Source organism: Corvus kubaryi, unplaced genomic scaffold (assembly GCF_017639235.1).
Source record: "Corvus kubaryi isolate FWS band 111438036 unplaced genomic scaffold, C.kubaryi_AGA036_p1.0 split1-131, whole genome shotgun sequence".
Taxonomy (NCBI): Eukaryota; Metazoa; Chordata; class Aves; order Passeriformes; family Corvidae; genus Corvus; species Corvus kubaryi.
Window position 1 is genome coordinate 13717652 of NW_024582073.1, and position 6308 is coordinate 13723959.

Below are 6308 nucleotides of genomic sequence, written 5' to 3' on the forward strand. Positions count from 1 at the left end.
CTGTTAAAGCGCCTCACCACCCTCATAGGAAAGAATTTCTTCATAACATTTAATGTAGACCTGCCCTGTTTCAGTTTAAAACCATTGCCCATTGTCCTGTCACTCTGCACTTACAAAAAATCCCTCTCCCTCCTCTTTATAAGTCCCCTTAAGGTACTGCTTTTCCTACTGAGTATTGCAAAGCAGAACTCAAAGGTATTAAATAAATATCCAAACCTTTGGGCTCAATGATGGCAGAAAAATGCCAGCCAAAATTCACAGCAAAATATTCTCTGTCCTGTTCTTAAGCTGAATTCATGCAACAGGAATTTGAACATTTCTTAGAAATACAGAGAGATACTTCAAGGACATCTGAATACATCATTAGCGATCTTTCCTAAAGGAAACAAATCTAAACTTTGGCTAGTTGCTCAAGTCCAAAGAGGAAATACTACAGCAAAGACCATCTTCTTACTTTAAAGAGTGGATCGTGTTAGCTTTTAAAAGCATTATGAACAATTCCTCTGCACAGAAAAATATAATTTTATCTCTCTAAAAAATTAATTCACAAACTGCTGGCTATATATTTTGGCTGTTCTTTAAGGCCTCTTCAAACTTAGACCCAAATATTACACTTACTGATAAGCTGGAATTTTCTGGCATAATGTGACCTAACTAACTTCTTGCTTTTAAGTCTTGCTAAGTATCTCTATCGGTTTGCAGAAACACAGTCTTAATAATCAGTTAATGCATTTTCACTGAAGTTTCTGCACTTTCAATAAAAATTATACTATTGCAAACCTATGACTTCCATTACTTTAAAATTAAGTGTTTCTTTGTTTAAGTAACGAGCATAAATTAGCTCAGCAAGCAGACAAGAACTGCTTCTTAATTGTACTGGAAGAACTTTTTTTTTTAAACCTGAAGGTAACAAGTGTCATTTTGCATATATTAAGATTTAAAGAGGTGCTTCTGTTACAGCTGATGTGTAACTCAAGACTTTCAGAGTTGTAAAACTGTAACTTTATGCTAATTTTTATAAATAATGTATAGCCCATTTACAGTACGTTACGTGCTGTCCTTGATCCTCACACCACGCTTGGATCGGTCTGCTATTTTTTGTCAGCTCTGTCTCCATAGGCCTTGTAAACTGTTACTGGGTCCAAGAAGTAAGATTTGACTTACCAGCCTTCTCCCCTGTCAGTCACAGCAAGGGTTTGCACATGTCATATGCCACAGAGCACATTGTCTCCTTATTAGGTGAGTTTGGCTCTTATTTGAAAAATACTGTTGAATAAAAAAAAAAAAGGATGAAATATAGAGCTTGTGATATTCAGAGATAGTCAGACATTTCAGAATAATTACTATCTATGACTTTTCCACAGACTGAAGCCTTTGATCAGATTTAATTGTTCCATGCTTGCAGCTGTTCTTTTCACTGAAACTTAGCATCAGGAATATCAACCAGGATTCTTTTTCAGCCCAGGTGCATTAAGGGCAACAGACAACACTGTGCATGGGATGAAAGCCTGTCTGAGGCACCCACTGCAAACCATAGTCTACCAAGACAAGCAGTGATGGGATGTGGATGGTACAGAGCTGCACATCTGTGCTCAGGGACCTGGACATGTCCCTGCTCCCTCAAGGATGATAAATACGCACTCCAACAGGTACACAACAGAGTCCTGGCAGCAACAGAGCATCAGTTTCTAGATGTGGTGCCTTGGGAAACACATGGCTATTTCTCAGGAGTGAATAAATAGTGTCATGAAGCGCAAGCCCTGGAAAATGGGAAAACGAGAACACAGCAAACTGCCAAGGTTTCCAGTAGAGTTTACAGGATGATTGCACACACAAACAAGGGTCGATCCAACTCCCCTTTTGCACTTAGAAGTAGTCCACATAAACATTGGCACCAGTTGCAGCGTGTCTTTCACATGTGTGATGTGTCTTGCTCTTGCCTGCAAAGCTGGAAGCGCTCTTACGTAGGTGGAGATTCCAGAGATGAAGACAGCAAGCCATCACACCAAAGTGTAGCATGAAGGAGAAATAGCTTTTACATGCCATTTATTTGTAACATCAAGTATGCTATTGTTTCTCTTTTACTGACTTACTGGTATTTCCTCTGGAAAGTCACTGACTCTGTTTCTTAGTCCCACCATTTCTGAAAGGTGTCGGATTTACTATGTGGCAGATTCAGCTACTGGTCTTGCACTTTGAAAATTAAAGCAGACCATAAAATGGCATTAATGCAAAGCCAGCATGATCTGTTCAGGATGCATATAGAATAGTTTCCAGCACCTTTAGTGTAACCTGTAAACAAAATACATAAGGCTAATTATGCCTGATAGTAGTATAATAATATCTGATGTTTGCATAGTGCATTTCACATTAAAGGGAATCAATCTGTTGAAGACATAAGATGCATGTTGAACATGTAAGATTAAGATAGCTATAAATGGTTAAGAGCAATTTCTGGTGAAGGACAAGATAATGTAGCCTGGGACAGGTACCATACCTTACATGAGATACTGACACATCTCTGCAATCTTTGTTTTAAAATTTGCTGTTTCAGGTGGTTCTGAGCTTCAAATTGTCCTTTGAAAGGGAGGACAGGCAGATGCCCATTTGAACAACCATTTCTGAGAATTTCCTGTCCTTGAAATACTTTCTTAAAAGAAGCGTTTTAGTAGCAGTTTTATCCAGGACAGTAAGCACAGGAACATTGGGGTGGCCAGTTTGAAATGGCTGACAAACTTCCTGCTGAATTCTTCAAAATGTGCCACCTTTCAGTCAGGTGACAGCATCATATCATCTCCAACAGTGGAGCAGCTTCCTCTGACTCCCAGTGGCCCCTTGGTCTCCAGGTCAGGCTGCCTGCAGCATCCCAGCTCCTGCTGCTACGGTTTGACACAATATTTGGGGTTACACAAGCTCCAGGGAAATGATGGAAACATTCCTGCTCTAGCCACAGTCCTTGCTGGGATGTTTTGCTTTGAACTGGACCCCTCAGACCACCTTCAGTGCAGAGAACTCCACCACCAAACCCCTTCCTCCTCCCTCTGCCCATGCCTCACCTCCTCCCAGGGCTGCCCGAGTACCACAGCCGCAGGTCTCTGGCACTGCCAACAGAAGGGAATTCGTGGTGGGTGGGAGCAGCCACAGGACTCACACTGCTCCAGGTGCAGCTGCTGCTCCAAAGGATGCAGGAACAGCCCAGCACGTCAGTGCTGCTCACCCCATGCAGTTGTCCCAGCACAATGTGCCAACACACATCAAGGGACACCATCCTTTGGGAACAAACTGGGGTTCACAGCTCAGTGATGAGGAAGAGCTGGCAGGCCCAGGGAATGGCACAGCAGGGGCACTAAGCCCAGTAACTGCACATCTGACAGGGAGGCTCTAGTCTGCAAGGACAGGAGTGCAAACTGTGATCTACAAGGAGAGGCAGGCAGAGGGATGGAGGGGAAGGAGGCTGAGGTGCTCTCTGCTGGTAGTGTAGGAGCTGGTCCTCACCCCCAGCCCCCAGCAAATCCAGCTTTACTGTGATCTGTTGCCACACAGAAACATGTACTAGCTCTAATGAACAGGGTGAGATGTGCAGATCTAATCCTCCTCAAAGGGTTTACAACTTGCCAGTAGGAATGAAATCTCACAGGCCTGGAGGTTCAGGGTGTAACCTGCACATGCTTAGTCTAGTCCATAGATCCTGGTGATACAGTAAATTCTTCAAAGATAAGAAAATGCATAGGGGTTTTTTGTGGGCTTTGGTTTGCAGGAATTGCAAGATGTGTTTTGTGAGATAACCTCTATCTTATCTTTATTTTTTCTGTTCTAAATTAGAACAGTCTGGATGCTAAAGCATTTCTGCCACAATATTAACTCCATCAGGCAGAACGAGCTTCACTAAAAGAATTTCAGCCTCGGCCTGAGATTCAGGGAGTTAAAATGTGGCATTAGAGCTACAGTAGAGCTTCTAGCACTGGAAGATTATTCCTTCCACACTACAGAAGGCAGGTAAGCCAGAAATGTCTAGATAAATTACTCTCCCTTCTACTGTCCCTACTACTCTCCTCCTAAACTACTCTCCTTTCTCTGGATAAAGCAAACAATGGTTGACTGCTAATATTCTTGCCATCCACTCATTTTGCATATATACTTAGACTGACCCCAATTATTGCAGTCCTCACATGTTTTTTTGGTAAGACAGTCAGGACCAGAACCAAGTGACTGATAACATGTCTGTCAGATACCTCTTCACCAGCATCACACTTCTCACACTAATACTTCTCCAGATTTAGGTATTACTTTTTTCTGAGAATATATTCACAGTTTCCCAAGAACACAGATAAGGAATTCAGCAGGACTAGAAAACAAATGTTTTTATTCAAAACATTTGTGGGTTAACACATCCCACCTGCACCAAACTTTGCATTTTATCAACCTCCATATGCTCATAATTCTTGTCTCATTTTTTTTTTCTTGCACACTACAACATACCTGCACTGTTGTGGTCACTGTTTTCTCCCTTCTTTCATGGACAACATGCTACACTTGCTATTTCCAGTCCTGTTATCTCCCTTCGGGGCTGGCAGCCATTTAAGCCATCTGACCAACATTCCCTCTCACCTTTATTACAGAATTTCTTCTCCCAAATGACCAGCCTCCCCAGTGCACTATAGCCATTTCAGGTATGGTCTGTATATTCCCACACTCATGACCCTGATTGCTGCCCTGTGTTTTCCCCCTGGAAGAGAAGCCTTTTTTTTCTTTTTCCCCTCAAAAATGCACCATTAACCTGGTGATCAACAGAACACAGATACCCACATCCCCACACTTCTTTTAATGGTAAAAAAAAGGAAGAGAGCATTTGAGGCGTGTTTAAAAAATCCAGTTACCTAAAGCACATCGTGGACTAGATCTTCCCTGCCTAGGGGTATCAGCAAAGACAAATTAAACAAAAAATACACAGCTATCATTTTCACAGACAGAAAAGGCCTGTATGGAGGATTTGTTCTGTTTTACACTCACGAGCCTTTTGAGGTTCTAGGCTTTTGAACATAGTAATACTTTATAAAAAATCCATTCTTAAATTCCCTTTCTTTAAGTAGATCTTGAAGGTAAGAACTGCCTTACAGAGACGTCATCACCTCAGCTGTCATTACATCACAAAATAGCATGTAAGAGCACACTGCATTTGGAATTGCATGTGCAGCATGGAACTCACTGGTATTCACCCAATGCAATTGCACAAAAAAACAGTGTTTCCTGAGAAAAAATGGCTGAGAAGCAAAATGGGGTGCACTTTTAGTCATCACAGTAAATAATACTTTCCTACTGGACAGCAGAAAAATTTTATTGAAGCGTGTCACGCAGAGCAGCTGGCGTAGCCTTCACCTGATGCAACCTTCATCTTGTGCCAGGTCACACAGTCACAGCTGTTGAAGGTGCCTGTTCAGATCAGGACCAAAGTCACAGCAATCAGAGCCAGCTGAGAATGGCTGCTGAACCTGTAGCCACAGGTCTCCTATGACCGCCCTGAAATGAAAAGGACAGAGGCCTTTCCTCCTCCAAGGAGGAGGAAACCCCTTAGACCTTGAATATAAAACCAGAAAGTGGAAAACCTCATAGGAAAGTCCTCCCACCTTTCCTGGAAACTTGGGTCAGTCTTGCCACCACAACTTGTCCCATACAGAAATTACTGGGTAGGAAAACCAGCTCTCAAGAATTCTGAGAAGAAGGAAACAACTCTAAATCCCTCTACCTTTAAGCTTTTCAATTAACTTTGGATTTTTTACATTTGATTCAAAACATCTTGTGTAATTTATTACTTATATTTTGTAGAAGGCCAGCACAGCAAACGTGGACTTGTCTTCAGCAATAATGTACATAAAGGTAATCAGGAACTTGGAATGGAAACTAGGTATGTCAAGATGATCATTGCAGCTTGATGGAACAACATAATAATTCAGTGTTTTATTGGTCATATATTCAGGGGGTTGTCATTTAAGCACATCAAGAAAAATGGGAGCAGATCACTCAAGTTGCCTTTCTGAAATATCCGTAAAACCCCAAGAGTCAGGAAAGGAGGTTAGAGATGGAGGTAGGTGTTCGGGACCTTCAACTTATTAGAGAATGCTGATTTATCAAAACTCTTTGCGATTCATACATTTTATAACAATAAAACTTCTGAAGGAAAGGTTCTTGGACTGAAAATTGCAGTGTTGTTCAAAAAAGAGGCAAGATTTGTGGGCTGTGAGCCCAGAAAGTTTAGTTTGTGAGTAACTCCCAGTAAGGCTTGACTGTACATTCTCTCCTAACCATGGCTG